The sequence below is a fragment of the Cervus elaphus genome, chromosome 19, assembly GCF_910594005.1.
Source record: "Cervus elaphus chromosome 19, mCerEla1.1, whole genome shotgun sequence".
NCBI classification, from domain to species: domain Eukaryota; kingdom Metazoa; phylum Chordata; class Mammalia; order Artiodactyla; family Cervidae; genus Cervus; species Cervus elaphus.
The window spans coordinates 37,483,540-37,505,412 of NC_057833.1; the positions used below are offsets into that span (position 1 = coordinate 37,483,540).

At 37.3% G+C, this 21,873-nt stretch overlaps 1 protein-coding gene across 4 annotated transcripts in view; it reads left to right on the forward strand.

Moving 5' to 3' along the window:
* The window catches only part of MAP3K13 (mitogen-activated protein kinase kinase kinase 13), a 161,093-nt gene that overhangs the window by 58,173 nt on the left and 81,047 nt on the right, over nucleotides 1-21,873 (forward strand). The window contains exon 1 of one of the 4 annotated variants that reach the window (XM_043873869.1): nucleotides 3,976-4,207. The exons of 2 other annotated variants lie outside the window; for them this stretch is intronic. The gene's annotated coding sequence lies outside the window, so the exon portion shown is untranslated. Of the gene's footprint in view, nucleotides 1-3,975; nucleotides 4,208-5,542; nucleotides 6,213-21,873 lie in introns of those variants that run through there. One more of the 4 variants, XM_043873866.1, reaches the window with a different exon arrangement.

Genomic DNA, 21,873 nt, shown 5'->3' on the forward strand with positions numbered 1-21,873 from the left:
GGATTACATTGTTGCCATTTAAAAGGGAAAGCTAATAATTCTTCAAGAACAGAAAAGAGTTTCCCTGATACTGAGTTCTAAAAACAAACTCCTCTTATGAATTTATTACGTGTGAGACATCATGCAAGATAGTGAACTGTGTAAAAGCAATATGGCTGTTCCTTATAATAAAAGGAAAACTATAACATAGAATGTAGCTTAATGATAGTGACTCTGCTAGGGAGTACTGTGCTAATGATATTTGGGTAGCATGTAGCTTTCTGATGAACTCTCTATCTCCTTTGATTCAAGGACAGATTTTAGTAATATTTATAAGAATGTTTTTCCTTAGATGATTCTTAAAAATCACTTTCTCAGATAAACATTTCCTGAGAGCTGGACAGCAGCAACAACGAAGTTGGAGTAATAGTCTGCTGAGGTCTTTGAATGTTGAAACTGTCTGAATAAAAAATAAATTAAAAAAAAATTTTAATAAAAAGAATGAGAAGGTAGAAGATGTGATCTGGAGCTCTCTGGATTAGAAGAACTTGCTCAGAGCCCTAGTGTCAATCTACTGTAGTTTAAGTGAAAAAAATATATATTATTTGAGGAACCATGTACTTTGAAAACAGGGTAAGTTAAGAGTTAATGTTCTTTAATGGAAGTGGAGAATTCTAGTTAGTGTTCTCACCTATTAGAAAGATTGTTTTTTACATCAGTTCATACAAACTACATCTTTATGTAGAAAAATTTTAACTTTTTTTTTTTTAATAAAGAGAATTTTTGGTCACCTCTCTTAACTTCCTCAGGGTTTTCCCCCTCTCACCTTCAGAACCTCAGAGTATTCCTCAACTTCCCAAAGAGAAATAATTAGGACGAGCTTTTCTTTGGAAGATGTGTCACTAATGCGTATTTCTAAATTTCTGAAAAGATCTGTTCTAGCTTTGTTGTTGTTCAGTCGCCCAGTCGTGTCCGACCCTGTGAACTGCAGTGCGCCAGGCCCCCCTGTCCTTCACCATCTCCCAAAGCTTGCCCAAGTTCATGTCCATTGAGCAAAATAAAAATCTTTGTTTATGTTAACAACAGTAAAACAAAACCAGTTACCAGAATCATTTTCTGAGTATCTTCTATATGCAGGTATTGTGCTGAAGTCCTCACATGTTTTATTTTATTTAACTTTCACATAATAGGCATATAGCCTATTATTATCCCCACTTTGTTTTCCTCTTCCAGTTTTATTGAGATGTAATTGACATACAACACTGTATGAATTTAAGACATACAGCATAATGATTCGACTTACATCATGAAATGATTACCACAATAAGTTTAGTTAAAATCTATCATCTTATGTACATACAAAAGAAAAAAAATAATTTTTCCTTGTGATGAGATCTCTTAGGATTTTGTCTCTTAACAACTTTCATGTATAACATACAGCAGTGTTGATTATATTAATCACATTGTACATTAATTACATCCTTAGTACCTATTTATCATATAACTGGAAGTTTGTACCTTTTGACTACCTTTGTCACCAAAGATGTTATTTATTAATGACTATTTTCCCCACACTGTGCATCTTACTCTAAAAATGAGAAACCAATAGCTTGGTTTACCTAAATTTACATAACTAATGATAATAACCAACAGAGTCAGAATTTGAACCCAGATCTCTTTACTAGCTTCTAGCTACACTGGTGCCTATAAAAGAAATCTGAATCATAATGCATTAGCACTGAGGTCATCATACTCTTTCTTTTTCTTGGTATTTATGACAAAAATTGCCCCTAGGTCATAGTACTTTGAACTTCTCTTAGATTCTGACTTAGTCATTTTCCTTTAAAAACACATTTTTTTTCTCTCAAGAAAAAAACCAGCTTTAGAATAGCTCTTTTTTTTTTTTTCTTGGCCACACCTCAAAGCTTGTGGAATCTTAGTTCCCAGACCAGGGATGGAATCAAGGTCCTTGGCAGTGAAAGCATGGAGTCCTAACTATTGGGCCACCAGGGAGTTCCCATAGAATAGATCATATTTTATGCCAAAATAATTGTGCCTTAACTTGTGTTCTTAAATTTTTTCCTAATAGTGAGTTTTGAATATCTGCTTGGGAAAGGAGACCAGATTATCTTTTAGTCATTACTGAAATTTGAAAAGGTCCATTTGGTTCTTAGAAGAGTTTCCTCACCTTGATAACTGGCTTTGTAGTGCTCCATACTCAGTGTGCCTACATGCTGAAATAAAAAATTACTTGTGACTATGGGACTTGGCTTAATATCCCTAGAGTTGCAGTGTCCCATTCAGTAGCCACTAGCCACATGTGACTATTTTTCCATTTATATTCATTAAAATTAAATAAAGCTTAAAATTCAGTTCCTCAATCATAGTAGCCACATTCCACATGCTAATATAATATATGAGACAGTGCAAATTATAGAACATTTCTGTCATCACAGAAAGTTCTCAGGAAGCATTGCTTTTGGATATACGTTTTTCATTGCCCTTTTTCCCTACCTTCCAAATTCTGTGCAAAACAACATTGTTCTCCTTGAAGATTAACTAGTGCAGTTTCTGAGATTTGGGGATACAACTTATCTTCCCAACAGATTTCCCGTCATGTTTGACATAGAGAAATTTTTGTTGACAAGGTTATTTCTGCTCTAGGGAGGCATGCTAATCCAGACTAGGTTCATCTTACTAAAACGGCAAGTCGGTAGAGCTAGATAATTTTTATTTGCCAGGTTACATATTAAACCAACATGTTAGGTGACTGTTATTAGAACCATTATGCATTCTGTTTTGTTGAATTGCTTCAGAGACGTACCCTGGTCTTTGATTGAGTAATGATGTTTCTATGAAACATAACAGTCAATGTGTTAGCGTCTATAACAGATTTAACATCTCATTGACATATTTTTTCATAAAGAGGTTACCACTTTCTATTAGTCTGTATTATTTGGAAGTTTGTTGTTTTTTTTTTTAAATATATAAATCCAGTTCTTCTGGTATAGCCTGGTTGGCTTTGATTGCCATTGAAGGAAACAGAGATGCATATTCTTTATCTTCTTTTCATTTGTGGATTCTAAAACAATCTTAGTACATGGACATGATTGATATAGATCAGTGTGGTGCACTCAGGCCTACTAGGAAGGTACCAGTACTCCATTGGTCTTGAGCACATCCATGTCACATGGGTAAATTTCTTTGGTCTGTCTTTTCCATTGTGATATTCCACAAGAAGCTTCTTTAAAGAAATTTGTTGAATATATTGTTTGCTAATGATATGCTGTTACTTGAGTATATAGAACAGTATGTCTTTCCTGTGTATAAAATAGTCCTGGGAAGTTGGGTTTTTTTCTCCCCAAATGAAGTAAGCAGTGAGCAGTACTTATTAGTGTCAGGTTTGAACCCTTTATAATCACATAGAGACAAGCAACCACTCTCCTGTCAGCTGTACAGATAACCTGATTGAGACAGCAGATATCTGTTGAGAATGTTCTTGGTCACTGGACACCTATAACCAAGGCCTTATATTAACCACTATTGTTCTAGTTTCAAGGATTTGAGATCATTTCCCAAGTTGAAAAAAGCTATGATCAGTATTAGTAAAGTATTGGTAATTGTGAAGTGAAATGATGCTATTCAAGGGCAATAAATTATATTAATCTCCACTCTGTGTAACTTTGAAAAAATTTAAAATAAAGAGTAAAAAATGAACTCTTCTCTATACTCTGTATTGACCCAAATGGGAAAAGAATTTAAAAAAGAGTGGATATATGTATGTTAAAACTGATTCACTTTGCTATGTAGCAGAATATAACATAACATTGTAAATCAACTATACTCCAATAAAAACTTTAAAAATTTCAAAAAAAAATTTTCATTGATGATATTAAGCCCCCCCAAAAAAGAGTGAAAAAAAAAAGCACAGGTTTTTTTTTGTTGTTGTTTTTTCTTGTACTAAGTTGTATGAGTTCTTTGTACTTTTTAGAAATTAACCCTTTATCAGATAATATATCTGGTTTACAGATATTTTTTCCCACTCTGTAGATTGCCTTGTCTTTCTGTTGATTGAAGCTTTTTAGTTTGATACAGTCCCACTTGTCTATTTTTGCTTTTGTTGCCTGTGCTTTTGGTGTCATTTCAAGAAATTATTGCCAAGACTGATGTCAAGAATGGATAAAGGACTTCAACAGACAGCTCTCCAAAGAAGACATACAAGTAGCCAGTAGGTATTAATATGTGAAAACGTGTCCATCATCACTAATTATCAGGGAAATGCAAATCAAACCACATTGAGATATTACCTCACACCACTTAGGAAGGCTTATTATTTTTTAAAAAGATAACAAGTGTTGTAGCGAAATTGTAACCCTTACATACTCTTGATGGGAATATAAACCAGTGCAGCAGTTATGAAAAACAGTATGGAGATTTCTCATAAAATTAAAAATGAAACTACCATAGGACCCAGCAATCTCACTTCTGGGTATATATTCAAAAGAAATGAAATCAGGATCTCAAAGAGATATCTACACTCCCAAATTTATTGCAGCACTCCTCATAATAGCCAACATATGAAAACAGCCCACGTGCCCATCAACAGATTAATAGATAAAGAAAATGTATATGCCTACAATGGAATATTATTCAGCTTTTAAAAGGGAAATTCCACCATTTGCAACAACACTAATGAACCTGGAGGACATAACACTAAATGAAATAAGCAAGTCACAGAAAAAGACAAATGTTGCTTGATTATGAGTTATCCAAAATAGTCAAACTCATGAAAGCAGAGAATATAATAGTAGTTTCTAGAGCCTGAGAGGAGAGGGAAATGGGTAGTTGTTATTCAATGGGTATAAAGTTTTAGTTATACTAGATGAATAGGTTTTAAAGATCTGTAGTACAACATGCCTGTAGTTAACAATATGGTATTTTATTGTGTAGTTCAAAACTTGCTGAGAGTAGATCTCATGTTAAGTGTTTTTGCCACAAAAACCTATAGCAGCTATAACAAAAAACCCAAAGGAACACATGAAACTTGGAAATGTCAGATATGTCTACTACTTTGACTGTGATTATGGTATCAGGGGTATTTGCATAGTTCCAAACATCAGTTGTACACATTAATTATATGTAGTTCTTTGTATAGCAATTGCACATCAATAAAGCTGTTAAAAATTTTTAAATAAGAAAAAAAATTAATGTCGTGAGCTCTTTGGGTGAATTCAATTACAGCTATTTTTGTTATTAGTAATAAGACATTTTACTAAAACCAAAATCTGCTCAAAAAACATTATAAGCTCTTTGGATCTGTGTCTTAATTGAATGTCAGAAGTGTAATAAACCAATGAGGAAATGTCCTACCTTATTTAAAACGTAGAAGTAAATTACTCTTTCACACTCACTTCTGATTCATCACAAATGTCCGTAAGGTGATACTGTTCTGTGAAACAATTCCATTTGTTATATTTTCTTACCTATTTCCTTAATCACTAGGTTATTATTCCCATTATTATTTCTCTACTATTTTGCTTTTACAAGTCTTGGTGCACATCTACCAGGGATCAGTTTTAGAAACTCTCTGACTTTGATTTGTTTTTATCACATCAGGTGAGGCACAGTATTGAACAGCAAGAAAAAGGTTAAAGAAAATAACTGACGAATAAAAGATTGTGCTATCTTCTATATGAGTTTTTGGTAGCACTGATGCCACCAAAATTCTATTTTGATTCCCTCATTCAATAGCAATAATAATGTTCTCATGACTATCACAGCTTGAAGCACGCACGCAGGCACACACAGACACACACACACACAGCCGCCGCCGCCACCCCTTACCCCCCTCCTCACGCTGCCTCTGTCCTAAGGCAGTGGCAGACGCCTGATTGGTGGGCTGTGTTTATTCTGTGAGCAGATTCCTTCTGAAAGAAGGCAGCCCATGACTGCCTGAAGCCTATTGGCCAGGACTGCTCTGGACCCTCCCTTTCTTTTTCACTGCACACACCACAGCGAAGTCTGTGCGGAATCCTAAACCAGCCCAATTTACATCCATTCATGAATCTGTGACGTCAGCAAGCCTTCGGGCTTCTCTGCGGTGGGCTGGAAGATTGTGTGGGTGGAATCCCCCTCCTCCCTATTTTTCTAATTCTGCAAAGCTTTTTAAATGAACCTTCCATCTTTTTTAAAGCAAGAAACTGGACCGGCATGTGTAGGAATTCTTCATTGTTGTGAGTATCGCACTCTGTCTTTCTGTTTCATCAGCATTTATTTCACAAGGACAGATGGAGAATGTGTTTTTGATTTGAGGTGATTAGAAAACTGATATTATTGAGGGAGACACAGTGAGAGAGAGAGACAGAGACTGAGGCAAAGAGAAACCTGAAACCCCGTTACAGCTAAGAGTCTCTGAAACTGACAGCTGGTTTTCTTTTGCTCATCTGCATGCTGCTAGACGTGGACATTTTTCATTTACGGTTCTGCACGTTACCTCTGGATGGGGGCTTGGCTTTCCTTAAAGAGAGCTCCATCTCTCTGAGAGATGATGTGAATTGTATTAGAGGAGAAGCACAGAACTGGGACCAGAAAGGTGCTGGGGATAGCCGGGCCAGCTAGACGGAGCAGGTTCTAGCTCCTGAGCACTCGTCTTCCTTTCCGCCGTCCTTTCTGTTGTTTCTCACCCTTCACCTTGCCTTTGTTTCGCAATTGTATAACAGTCAACATCTTGGGATTGTAGTTTGAGGAAGATGAATACTGGTTCAACCTTCCCCCCACCCCCCCACAACAAGCTTTTATTATGGGAGCTGTAGTGGTATATTTATACATGTTTGCAGCTCTTTATGTCACTCTACACGTTTTATTTATGTTTTCAAAAACCTAAAACCTTCACCAGAGGCAGAAAGGGAATTATCTTTAAATTCTGACTTGTTTAATATTCCCTAGTGAAAACTAAGAAGTGGTTTCTTAATATAACTTGTAATTATATGCATGGAAATGCACATGAGCATTTTTCTAAGATAAACTTCCAACTGAAATTTGTTTATTCCACTGTGTCTGGGAAACATGGGAAACTTCTGACACGTTCCAGGTGTTAAGTTGGTTCGATAGTTTGCTTGGAGTTTTAACAAAAAGTGTCTGAATTTGTTTTCCAAGGCTTTGGTTGGTTCTGGTGAAAGTTGTGGTAGTAAAGAAGAGGGATGTGCCATTGTGACATGTTCTTCCCCTGGGGCAGCTCCTCAACATGCATAATCTAATAGCATTTTCCAACTGCCTCACTCAGAGCAGTTCATAGTCTAGTCAGCAGCATGTACCTGGTTGTTCTTTCCAATGAGAGAGAACACAAGAAGTCTTATTTTATTTTTTTTTTTATCATTCAGCCTTGTCTTGTTTACCTTATATAATCAATACTTACTTTTGAAGTTTTAATATTATAATCTGCTCATGAAACAAGGCTTCTAAATTATGGCTCTAACAATATCTTTTGAATTATTCTTATTAATGAATCTCCCAACTGTGAACTTATTTCAAAATTACCTGAGGATTTAGAATTTTCTTTTATTTCTCATCTTTGGTATTGTCCTCACTCAATTTGTTTTTCCTGAGTACATTTGAACTCACTAGAATTATAGAAAGGAAAATTTCTGCCTGCTTTTAAACAAGATTTTTGTCCTATGCTAAGAAAACTATGGTGTCATGCCTTGCTATTTTTTATCTGCAGATTGAATAAATAACAAAATTCCCAACATTTGTAAACACCTTGACTTATTTCAGCATGTTTTGAGTATGTACCTTCAGATACATTGTTGAAAGTAGCAATTTCAAAGTTATTTTAAATTATTAAAGACTTTTAAGTCACTGCTAGATCAAAAGACTCCTTAGGATTTTTTTAAAAGATGTGTTTACAGGGACACGTTCACTGCTGGTCCGTTGGTTAAGACTCCACGCTTCCATTACAGGGGGCACGGGTTTAATTCCTGGTGGGGGAACTAAGATCCTACATGTTGTGTGGTGTGGCTAAAAGCAATAATAAAAAGAAAAAAAATGTGTTAATCAGACTCATCTTAGGAAATGTTCATCAGATTTTGATATACATTTTGCCAAAGAGAGCTTTATTTCCATGAAAGAAATCTAGTCTGCCCTTTGGTTTTATTAAAGTAAAACTATCCCTTTAAGGCACAGAGTGGATATAGTCTCCCTCTCTCTCCACTCCTAGTGGCTGTATTCTAAATGATATTTATTTTCATGGATAGTGTACTTGTAGGGAAAAAAACAATAATTCTTAATTGTTTAATATCAAACAATAAAATCCTGTGTATCAGTGACTGTCAATAGATGGCTTTCTGTTTAAAAATTGAAGCTACTCCAGAAGTAGGAATTAATTTATTTAGTAAACAAAGTCAGTCAAACCAGAACCGTGTCCTGGGGAGCTGTCAAAAGAAAGGTTCCTAAGGGCCAGCGGCCACATCCACTTTACGTGGTGAAACAACCATACTTTGAATGGCAGAACCGGTCAGTTTGGTTTGCACTGGCTACCTATCTTCTCTCTATATGCTACAACTGAATTAATTGCTTGGTGAGTTTAAATGAATCATGATAGTCAAGATGACCAATTCTGCCAGGTGGCAGCCTGACTCTTACAATTTCGATTAAAATAAAAAACATTCACCAAGAACACTCTTTTACTTTAAAAAAAAAAAAAAAAGTCATTTAAATGATCTCACACTCTTGCTCTGTGTCAGTTATTATTCCTTAAGGATGTGGGGGAAAGAAAGAATTAGAAAATACCATCTTTACCCCTAAGGAATCTAGAAGGTAAGATGCCATATATTTTGAGTGTTGTGGTTCAAAAATTGGTTTTTGTAAACAGACATTAAGATTAGAATTACCTGGGGGAACTTTCTGTCTTTCCAATCCAATGGTTTTTAGTACGATCACAGAGTTGTTCAACCATCTCCACAGTCAACTTTAGAACATTTTCATCATGCAAGAAGAAACTGTCTACCCATTATCAGTCACTCCTCATTTCCCTTCAACTCTCAGCCCTAGGCAACAACTAATCTACTTTCTCTACACATATACTTGCCTATTCTGATCATTTCTTATAAATGAAATTATACAGTATATAGTCTTCTGTGACATCAGTTGACCTTTGAACAATGTGTGAAGGGAGTTAATCTGAGTATAATTTGTACTCATCCTTTGTATCCACAATTCTGCATCCTTGGTTTCAACCAACCATGGACTGTATAGCAGTGTGCTATTCACAGCTAAAAAACTATAAGTGGAGCTGTGCAGTTCAAACTCACGTGGTTTGGGGGTCAGCTTTGTTCTCTTAGTATAAGATTTTCAAAGTTTATCCATGTTGTAGCATGTATCAGTGAGTGGTTCATTCCTTTTTATCACTGCATAATATTTCATTGAATAGCTATACCACATGTTACTTACCCATTTATCAGTTGGTGGACTTGTGGTCTTTCCACTTTTTGGCTGCTATGGCTGCCAAATGTACAAATGCTGTGTACATTTGTGTGCAATTTTTGTGTAAACATGTTTTTATTTCTTTTGGGTATATACTGAGGAGTAGAATTGTTAGGTCATATGATAACTGTATGTTTACTATTTCCACACTTTTTCCACAAACCATTTTCCAAAACAGCTACACCATTTTGCATTTCCACTAGCAATGTATGAGGGTTGCAATGTTCATCGGCAAATATTATTATCCATCTTTCTGATAAGAGCAATCTTAGGGAGTTTGAAGTGGTAGCTCATTGTGATTTTGGTTTACATTTCCCTGATGGGTAATGATGTTCAGCATCTTTTCTTTTGCTTATTGGTCCTCTGTATTTCTTTTTTGGAGAAATATCTATTCTCCCTAAGATCCCTTGCTCATTTTAAAAAATTAGGTTATTTATCTTTTTATTATTGAGTTTAAGAGTCCTTTATGTATCTTGGATATAAGTTCTTTATCAGGTATGTGGTTTGTGACTTTTTTTTTTTTTGTTCTGTGGGTTGCCCTTTCATTTTCTTCATGATATTATTTATAGCACCAAATGTTTTAATTTCTATTTTTGTCATTGTTGCTTGTGCTTTTGGTGTCATACCTAAGAAGGCTTTGCCTAACACAAGGTTATGAAGATTTACTCTATGTTTTTTTCTAAAAGTTTTAAAGTTTTTGTTATTACATTTAGGTCTGTGATCCATTTTGAGTTAATTTTTGTGAATGGTATAAGGAATGGTTCGACATGATTCTTTTGAATGAGGTTATCTACTTCCAACATTTGTTGAAAAGACTATTCTTTTCCCCACTGAATTGTCTTGGCACACTACCAGGGAACTTAAAAAAATACTGATGCCATGCTCCTGCCTCCAGAAATTCATATTTAATTGATCTGTGGTGGGGGCCAAACATCTGCATTTTTAAAAAGCTCCACAGATGATTCTAATGTGCAGGCAGGGAAGAAAACTGTTTGTATAGATAGAGGGTTAGCCTCACAGAAGAGGGACACTATTTCTGAAACAGGAGACAGGATGAGTGAAGACATAGAATTCTGATGTGGAATGAAGAGAAGAAAGAAAAACTAAGATTCATACTGGAAGCATGGGATTTCTTGCTAAGTACGTGTTAGTCATTTTCAAAGAATGAGGGCATCATTGGAGGTTAGTAAAATATGTTAAAGGAAGAGAAGGAGCTTATTAAGCAACCTCTACATGCTTGTAAGTCTTTTGGGAGCTTTCGCATAAATTATCTCATTTCAAGTATAATCCTCATAATATGAAGTGAGTACTACTACTCCCATTTTATAGATGAGAAAACAGGCTCAGAAAGATTGTCAACGTAACCAAAGACACCACTTAGTGCACATTAGACCTAATTTTTAAACCAAACTCTAATTCTTGGGGGCTTCCCTGGCTGTGGTGTTGGAGAAGACTCTTGAGAGTCCCTTGGACTGCAAGGAGATCAAACCTGTCAATCCTAAAGAAAATCAGTCCTGAATATTCGTTGGAAGGACTGATGTTGAAGTTCCAATACTTTGGCCACCTGATGCAGAGAACTGACTCATTGGAAAAAACCCTGATGCTGGGAAAGATTGAAGGCAGGAGGAGATGGGGACTACAGAGGATGAGATGGTTGGATGGCATCACCAACTTGATGAACATGAATTTGAGCAAGCTCTAGGAGTTGGTGATAGACAGGGAAGCCTGGCGTGCTATAGTTCATAGGGTCACAAAGAGTCTGACACGACTGAGCAACTGAACAGAACTGGTAGCTCAGATGGTAAAGAATCTGCCTGCAGTGCAGGTGACCTGGGTTTGATCCCTGGGTTGAAAAGATCACCTGGAAAAAAAAAAAAAAAGAAAAGATCACCTGGAGAAGGGCATGGCAACCCACTCCAGCATTCTTGCTTGGAGAATCCCATGGAGAGAGAAGCCTGGTGGGCTATAGTCCATACAGTCGCAGAGTCAGACACAACTGAAGCAATTTAGCACACACTAATTCTTAATCCCATTCTCTGTCTCTGTATACCATGAATTTTGAGCATTGAGTTCTACCATCAATCAAGCTTGGTCCAGTCCAGCATGAATCTAAATCTTCTCTAGCAATGGTCTGGACTGGACAAACAGTAAGATAAATTGGATAATGGGGTAAAGTGTTGGCGCAGTAGGTGCAGTGGAAGATAAGAGGGTGAGGTGAATGAAAATTATCATGTGTTAACTAATCATGGAGCTCAGCCTGACTGTATTCTTCTTGGGTGTAGCTGACAGGAAAAATCCTAAGAGGACAGAGGGCCACAGGAGAATGATTGAAGAGATTGATGAGGAGACCAGGGTGGAAACAAGAATATATCAAATATACTTGGCAGGTGCAGAAATGTTGGCATTTATTTAATCAACAAATATTTATTGAGCATTTACGTATACTCAAGGTACTGGGGACCCAGAAAGAGAAAAAATGAGACAAAAATTATTGCTGTCTTGGGGAGCTTATTTTATTAGGGAGGACAAAAAGTGAATAAGTAAGTTATGTTTAGACTATTATAAATGTTAAGGAGAAAAAGAAAGGTAGGAGGGGAATAGAGGGTAGGGATGAGGTGAAATCAAAAAGGAACCATGTCATCATCTGGTTTATGTGCAAATGTAGATTCCTCAAGGAGACTAAGGAACCATCAAACTGAGGGTGCAGTGGTAGGGATGAGGTGAAATCAAAAAGGAACCATGTCATCATCTGGTTTATGTGCAAATGTAGATTCCTCAAGGAGACTAAGGAACCATCAAACTGAGGGTGCAGTGGTAGGGATGAGGTGAAATCAAAAAGGAACCATGTCATCATCTGGTTTATGTGCAAATGTAGATTCCTCAAGGAGACTAAGGAACCATCAAACTGAGGGTGCAGTGGCTGACCATGCCAGGCACTTTGGGTTTATAAAGAAAGCAACTTCTAAGTACTAAAACTCAGAGTGACTAGTTAACATTAACTTTTTGTTCAGCATCTTATATATATCCTGTACCTGGTACAGAGCAAACACTTCAGAAACATTTGTTTATTGGATGAGTACAATTTTTTTGGATTAGTAATTTTTCCACTGGTTGGAGGGCAGGGCAGAGATGATGCTTGGGAATTTTTTCGAACTTTGCTTGCCTCCCTTTTAGGATAGATCCTTCTAAGTATGCATGTATACATACAGATGGGGTTAGGGGTATCCTTCCATAAATGTCCCAATTGAGAATCATTGCATACTGAGGGATAGTTAACAAGGAGGATATATTTTAGTGTTCAGATGAATTGGGCAGAGACCATCAGCATAAGGAATACTGGAGACTCTTACATTTCTTATGCTTTTTATACTTTAGCAGAAGATTCACATGCACCACCTTGAACACAGGGCAAATTGAACCCTTGGTGTATAGTGAAGCTTTTTTAAAATACTAGTTTTCAGTAATGAGGTTCTATTATGCAGCCATTTACCTGCCATCTTTATCTAAAAGATTGCTGATATTAAAATGGATAAAATCAACATGTCTTCTGTTTACCTGCTGTAAGACACAGTGATGCAATTGTTTGTTGTTTAGTCGCTCAGATATGTCCAACTTTTTGCAACCGCATAGACTGTAGCCCACCCGGCCCCTCTGTTCGTGGGATTCTCCAGGCAAGAATACTGCAGTGGGTTGAAGAATTGGACTTGAGACTTTAAGAGCCTGTGTAGCAGTCTAAGATCATCCTTGGCAAGATTCCAATTATCTCAACTTTTTAAAATTTTCCCTCAACTTTGGTCTTAATATATGAGATGGAGAAATTGTTCTTAGTGATTCAAATGTCCTTTCTAACTCTAACATTGTTGGGATTCTTAAAATTTGTTTATTACCTACATCAAGTAGGCAAGTGACAGTTTGTAAGACAATCTTGTTAAAATCTACCTTATTCTAATCTTTCTTAATACTTTTATAGAAGTTTAACTCCCATGGGCTGCTGCTACAGTGGAGAAGGAAGGGAAAAGTGTCAGAAGTGTTTGAGGTAAAGATATCTGGGTGAAATCACTTTCAGGTTTGCCTGGAGATTTCCTCATACAGAGAAAATGAGTGCTAATGAGCTCTGACTATGCCATCTTAAGATAGGCCCATTTTAAATGTTATTTGTCTTTGCTATCGTTCTTTATAGTTAAGAGAGAGTTTCCATTTGACTAGTGATTTGATGGTCTGGGCTAATAGGGCATGTGGCAACAGATAATCTAATAACCTCAGTTTGACTGTGTTTTGTAGCCTTTTCCTTAATCTGACTTTTATAAGTGCTCTTAAGAAGCAAACTCAGTTTGGTTCTTTCTGTCCATCTCTCACTACCGCCTATGATTCTCTAATTCAGGCCGAAGTGTGATGAAGGATGAGACTCGGTGAATAAGAAAATGAAGACCCACTAAATCCATAAATGGTACAACCAGGCTTTGAAAAAATATTTTGTTATTTTGTATGAGAGTTGCTAGCCTTTGAAAATTATTTTCACATTCTCCAGATAACACTTTTGTTGCTGGGTTAGTGTTCTGAGTTTGCAGATTTTATTAAAAAAAAAATTTTTTTTTTAAATTATAAAACAGAAAACCCCCTTTTAATTTTTGTCCTCATTTCCTCCAGTCTAAAATTTTTCTTATATCCTTTTTATCTGTGTAATAGTCAAGCAGAGAGGTCTAATGTCTAGTCTTAACATCTGTAATAATTTCATGTAGTCATTCCATTTAGTAACAACACATATGTGTAGCAGTGTGGCTAAAAACATCTTACAAAAAGCAATCACTATTGCATGTAAACCCTAAGAGAATGTGTACTAACTGCAATTTTAATTATTTAAAAATATAAGGAAAGACAATATAGGACTTTCCACTGACAAGATAGTAATTGTCTTCAGTGTGCTAATTTATATTGTGAATTCCTGGGCAGGGGTAATAGCTGAATTCAGCAGTACTAGAAGGACAGTTTTGTGAAATTCTGGATTACAAAAAAAAAAAAAAAAAGGTCAAAGAAGTAAAAAAAAAATGAGTTGATTAAAAGTGAATGGCTGGAGGCTTCCCTGGTGGCTCAGTGATTAAAAAAAAATCTACCTGCCAATGCAGGAGACACAGGTTCAATCTGTGCTCCAGAAAGATCCCTTATGCTGTGAATCAACCAAGCCTGTGGGCCACAACTACTGAGCCTGTGTTCTAGAGCCCGGGAACAGCAACTATTAAGCCCACATGCTGCAACTACTGAAGGCCTTGGTGCCCTAGAAACTGTGCTCCACAGCAAGAGAAGCCACCGAAGTGACAAGCCCACACATCACAACAAAGAGGCGCCCCAGCTTATCATATCTAGAGAAAAGCCCACGCAGCAGTGAAGACCCAGCATGGCCAAAAATAAATAAATAAACTTTTAAGTGAGTTTAGTCAGTGGCCCACTGGCTAAGACTCCACGCTCTCAGTGCAGGCAGCCTGGGTTTGACTCCTGGTCAGGGAACTAGATCCCACATGCCACAACTAAAGATTTCATATGCCACAAGGAAGATCTAAGAGCCCAAGTGCTGCAATGAAGACCCAGTGAATGGCTTAGGAAATAGCCAAAGACAAAGGATTGGAGAAAGGGGATAGAGAGCCCGGGGAGACTGAGCCGCTGCTCACCTGCCTAGGCAGGTGGCAGCCGGGACAGCAGTTTCCACCATAAACCAAAAGAAATGGACCTGAGAACCAGACTGAACAGACCCTTAGAGTCCTAAAGAGGGCTGTCACAGTTGCTGTTACTAAAGAGGACTCAATTTGCCAAATAAGCCCTCTGAGGCTTCTTATTACCCCTGAGGCACTGTGCCTGAGTTTCTAGTAGCTGTCCCTCCTGCGTTTAATGGGACACATTAGGCTATCTGCAGGCATAGATAACCGTGGATAATTGAGATTAGTGAGATCAAGCCCACTAAAACACAAAACCATGATTGCTTGTTGCAGAGAAAATAATCTTTTGATTAAAGTGAGATTAAGCATTTTAGTAAGTAGTTACCAACTATTTCCTCTTATATAACAAATTCAAATACAGATACATGCAAAGAAGCAGATGCAACATACCTTTAGATATTTCCAGGAAATACTAGACCTAAATTACGGACTCATTTTAAATTTTTGCTGAGCATAAAAACTCCTGGGAAATATCCACCTGATACTGCAGCTGCTGGGGCTCGAGAGCCAGGCTGAAAAGAAATTTTACTACTTTGCCCAGTTCTCCCTCCTCCCTCCTCATCCTCCCCCTCCTATTTCTGGCCATTTTTGAACAGAACCTCTTCCATCTGTTTGTCGAATCAAAAATAACTGAACATTTGCTTTATACTGCTTGTGTTAATGATCAAAGCTGGGCCCCAATCTAATCCTTATGTGTTCTCAGAGACCTGGAGACCAGAGTAGATTTCTTGGAGAAAGAAAATCAATCACATAATCCTTTATATTTTCTTAATCCTTTATATAATCTTTTCTCCAATCAGGGCTTCTGCCGTAATACATTGAAACAGCACCCACTCCACATCACCTGCTCCCCTTTGATCAAAAGTTTATCTTCACGGATAAGGATTTCTTTAAACTGAATCTTACATCTTTGATACTGGCTTTTGTTAATGTCAGCTATTTTTGCCACAGATTGTCTTTTTCCTGCTATTTAAAAGGCCTTGGAATGGCTTTAAAAACAGAGAGCAGCTAGCCACTCATGTTCTAATACCCTGAACTGAGGCTGGAAAGTAAAAAGGAATGACCAAGAGAACCTCACTATTAAGGCAGGGCAAAGGCTGCCAGGTTAAGGAGAAGGAAGGCAGTCCTAGGAGGTACCTGTCCAGGAGGCTGTACTGTCTTATAGCCTCGCCAAGCTCATGAGCAATATGAAGCAGTAATTTCATTATGATTTAACTGAAATGCATATGGCTTGTACCCAAAAATGTCTTTATACTGGAAAATAGTTTTGTGTTTGAATTGAGTGGGCTGAACTTGAAGATTCAGGGTGAGGAAACGTAGTCTCAAGAATTCTTCTAAAAGAAATCTCCAGTTTATTCCTGAGTCATTATAACCAAAGAGTTGCCTAAGACTAAAACACTAAAGCTTTGGACCTTGGTTTGGGGACCTGTCCTTTCATTGCTGTACATATTTATTTTTCACCACAGGAAACTGGAAGTTAAAAAAGTTATTTTTCTTTGATACTCTTTACCAAGCAAATTCTCTTATTTGAGATGTAATTAATAAAATATAGTTTAGAAAAACTATTCAATACGAATTTTTCCCCAGGTACTTAAATTGTAGTTTCTTTAATAGAAGGTACCTAAATAATAAGATAAAAAACTTCTATTTCTGTTTCTCAGTTGACCCATCCACATCAGCCTCCGCCCACTAACCATGACTCGGTCTCACCATCCCAGCTGCCTTACCTGCCTCCACAAAACCTGGTTCTATACAGTGAGAAGTATTTATGAGCTATACATTGATTATATTTTCCCTCTCTTCTACAAAATTAAGATGCGCTAGCAATTTAAAAACATTAATCTTGCAAAAGATCTACACATGAGCTAGCTAATACAGTGGTTCTCAGAGTATGGTCCTAGAACCAGGAGCATCAGCATCACCTGGGAACCTGTCAGAAATGCCCAGTTTCAGGCCACTCCCCAGATGTTCTGAATCTGAAATGCAGGGGGTGGAATCAGGCATCTCTGTTTTAACAAGCTGGCCAAGTGATGCCACTGCATAGTAAAGTTTGAGAATCCTTGATTTATAAGATAATGTCTCAGAATTGTAATATGGATAGGAATCTGAGGACTTCGTTAAAAACCAGATTCTGATTCACTTAGTTGGGTAATCTTCTTTTCAGCATATCTAATTAGCTCCCATCTGCCTGCAATGCAGGAGACCTGGGTTTGATTCCTGAGTTTGGAAGATCCGCTGGAGAAGGAAATGGCAATCCGCTCCAGTAATCTTGCCTGGGAAGTACCACAGACAGAGGAGCCTGGTAGGCTATAGTACATGGGGTCGCAAGAGTTGGACACGACTTAGCGACTAAACCACCACCAATGCTGACGCTGCTGGCCCTGGGACAATACTTTGTGTTGAAGAATTGGCAGGGGGATACTCCAAGAACTGGACTTCCCAGATGGCTCAGTAGATAAACAATCCGCCTGCATTGCAGGAGATGCAGGTGACATGGGTTTGATCCCTGGGTCAGGAAGATCCCCTGGAGGAGGGATGGCAACCCACTCCAGTAGTCTCGCCTGAAGAATACGCTGGACAGAGGAGCCTGACAGGCTACAGTCCATGGGGTCGCAAAGAGTTGAACACAACTGAGCACCCCCACACACTTTTTGTTGGTGATTTCACTATTTAAAAGAGCCCCAAAGCATAGTGTTGAAGTGCTGCCTGGAGTTCCTATGAAGGCTATGATGTGCTGAGAAAGTCAGCTATGTTTAGGCAAGAATTACTGTGTGGTCGGCTGTGAGTTTAGTGTTAATGAATCAACAGTGTATATTAACTAGAGGGTCTTTGTTAAACAGAGGTACACATAAAACAAGTTTGTGTATCAATCAATTGAGGAAAATATTGTGTCCAGGGGCACATAGAAACCTAACCCTGTATTTCTCCTAGAAGTATTGGTTCAGTATTCACTAATTCATTGTTCATGATGACTTTATAAAAGCATAACCAGCACAAATAACAAGAATAACTACTTAGTAATCAATTGATAGAATTTATGCTGCCTTTTTAAAATGATGGTGATGAAATCTGTTCAATCAATATGAAAAATATATATAATGTAGTAGTAAGAGAAAAACAGGAGACAAAGTTTCAGGTACAGCACAGTTCAAGTTATGTTTAAAATTTTTCAAGGGAAAAATTGAAGGAAGTACACCAAAATTTTCTGAGTTAGGGTGAAAGTAATTTTTCTTTATTTCTCAAATTTTTGTAATATTGTTATGTTAGGTTTATAATGTTACACTTTAAAATCTGTGTCTTACTAGTTTTTTCAGAGACATAAGGTATTACTATTGAGAGGCACCATCTATTCACCTTCTTGAGAGCCAAAGTCAAATACATTCTGGCTGTGGGGTTGACCTTCTTAGGATAGATCTTATTAAGTTTGGTATAAGAGAGTATGCTATCTTTGTTAAGCCAAATAAAACTGCTCTAAATCACAATGTGAACATCCAAGAGAAATCCAGAATTACAAACCCCTTGCAAAGGTTAACTAGCTATTTGATAGATGCTACTGGAACCATGCTTTGTAAATAACTTGTCTTGCCTAACCACAGCTTTTCTAATTTCTCTGCATTTTTCTACTCTTTTGACATAGGTAAAGAGCTTGGCTTCTAAAGTCAAAGAGTTGAGTCCTGGCAGTTCCATTTATTAGCTACCTATGCCTATAAGTTATTTAATGTCTCTAAGTTTCCCCCATGTATGCAATAAGGGTAGTTCTAGAACCTAATGAGTGTTAAATGAAAAGCTAAGCAAAGCACATAAGATACACTAAGCCCTGAATAAATGGTATTTACTATATGTTAGTTTTATTCTCTTCACTGATTAAAAAAAAAAAAAGACTGAGTGTCAATACCTGGGGAAAGTATTTTTTAAAAGAAAAAGAAAGAAAGAAGAGAAAAAGAAAAAATGAAAAATTATATTCCTGTCCACTCACAGTCCACTTAAAGAAACTGAGATGTACCCTATAATAGAGCAGTGGTTCTCAAACTTTTGGTCTCAGGAGCAAAAAAATTATTGAGATTCCCAAAGAGTTTTTGTTTATATGAGTAGTATTTTCTAATTTTACCATAATAGAAATTAAAACAGGAAAAACTTTAATACTAATTTATTTTTAAAAACAAGTACACATTCATGTAACTTTTTGTGAAAAGTAATTAGTTTCCATACCTCCAACATTTTTTGTGAGGAAAATGGCATTATGAGAAGAGACTTATGTAAATCTTTTAATGTCTGACTTAGTAGATGGTAGTTGGATTCTCAGTTGGCTTCTACTTTCAGCCTATCATAATATCAAGTGACATGTAGTAGCCCCCAGGAGATTCCACTGTAAAGATTAGTGGACTTGTGAGAGAGTGTGAGTGAAAAAGGAAAGTGTAATGTTTTCATTATTATGAAAATAGTGCTGACTTCATAGACCCTCTAAGGTCTCAGGGATCCTCAGAGGCCCCAGAGCACACATCCCAGTGCACTCGGGATGTGAGTGTGACAGAGGAGCAAGAACCATAGCAAACATCACTATTGTGCTCCCCTTGTTCCAGACACTGTGCTTTCCGTCGTTAAACCTCACAGCAGCTCTTATTACAGTCCTTAATTTCCAGATGAAACTGAAGCACAGAGATGTTAAATTCCTCAAAGTGGAGCCAGTATTCCGTTTTAGATAGTCTGGCTTCAGTGTCCAAAGTCTTTTCTATGCCACTGTTCTGCTTCCCTAATCAGGAATTGAGTAAGATTTCGTAAAGAAGACATTTTTCTTAAAGGATATATAAGACGGGGTTTCTTATAGACAATCTTAAGAGAATGCTTCATTATTAATAAATACAGAGTAGGATTTTATTTTTGAGAGATTTATATTTGAGAGATTTTATTTTTAGCCTTCAGCTTTCACTAATAAGTTTCTTCTAAATCACTTTACACTTAGACCTTTTTCCTCTTTCACAACTGCATCACCAGTGCTCTCCTGCCTACCCTAGTCTACTCAGGGTTCTGAGTAGCTGCCAGTTACTAAAGACAGGATTTTTTTCCCCATTCTTTATTTTTTGTTGAGATAAATTTACAGTTTTAACCGTTTTAAAATGTGCAGTTCAGTGACATTAAGTATATTCATATTGTTATGCCACCATCATTGCCATCTGTCTCCAGAAATTTTTCATGTTCCCAAACTGAACTGCTGTAACCCATTAAAGAATAACTCCCCACACTCCTTTCTCCCCAACCCCTGGCAACCACCATTCTACTCTTTGTCTTCTATGAGTTTGACTACTCTAGTTACCTCATATAAATGAAATCATACAATATTTGTCTTCTTGTGACTGGCTTATTTCACTTAACATAATGTCTGCAAAGTTTATCCATATTGTAGCATATGTTCAAATTTCTTTCTTTTTAAGGTGAAATAATAAACTTAGGATTTTAAGAATAAATCAAATGCAGGACCTAAAAAAAATATCAGCTAAAGAAAAAACAGAATGTAAAATACTACAGGACTTAAGGGAAGTCCATAAAGTTATATTATACTGCTTCTATGCCTTATTACAAAGTTACTGTTTTCAACATTTATTCTACAGAATTCAGTAGGAGATTTAAAAGAAAAAGAAGAATGGCTGGACAATAGATAGGACCCCTCATGTATACTATAGCCATTTCTTGTGATTCTGGTCTTTTCTCTTTCTCGTGCTTCTTTTCTACCCCCATTCCCTTTTTTCTGTCATAGAGGAAGTAAAACAAAACCCTCTTTCAGCTCCTCTAGGAATGGCCATTTTATGGAACTGCTCACAATTTTAAAAGCTGATGAGTTAAACATTTTACTCAGACTTTATAAAATAAAAGCCTAAATATTAATAAGCTGAAGTACATTCTGTTTAAGCATAATGAATTCTTTTCTCATTGGGGTTTCAGGGTTGGCAGGGAGTCATGGTCCTTGAGAAGGCTTTTATAGAAAAGTTTGTTATTATCCTGGGACCATATGGAGAACTCAGCTTTCAGAATATGTTCTTGAATGAGTACTGTATTCTGGTTGCTGTGCCATGCATTGGGAATATAGTGGTGAACAACCAAGTCACGGCACCCACCCTCCCAGAATTTACAGACTAGTAGAGGAGATAGATAAAGAGCAATTATAATACAGTGGCATGTGCTATTAGGGGAAGGGTAAAGAGGTGAAGGGATACCAGCTGCTTGTGGAGGACATAAGTGGAGAATAAACACAGACTTGAGGGATCCAGGAAGGAAGTGATACCATGAACCCTAAAGAACAAGCAAGAGTTGAGTGGAGGCATGGAGAAGGAAATGGCACCCCACTCCAGTACTCTTGCCTGGAGAATCCCAGGGATGGAGGAGCCTGGTAGGCTAGTCCATGGGATCTCTAAGAGTCGGAAACGACTGAGCGACTTCACTTTCACTTTTCACTTTCATGCATTGGAAAAGGAAATGGCAACCCACTCCAGTATTCTTGCCTGGAAAATCCCAGGGACAGAGGAGCCTGGTGGGCTGTCGTCTATGGGGTCGCACAGAGTCAGACACGACTGAAGCAACTTAGCAGCAGCAGCAGCAGAGTGGAAGCAGGTGTACAGAATGTGTTGCATGCAAAGCAGACTGCAAGTGCTAGATTCCAGAGGAGAGAGAGAAGGCAGTGAATTCTGAGAACTAAATTGAGTCTGGCTGGTCA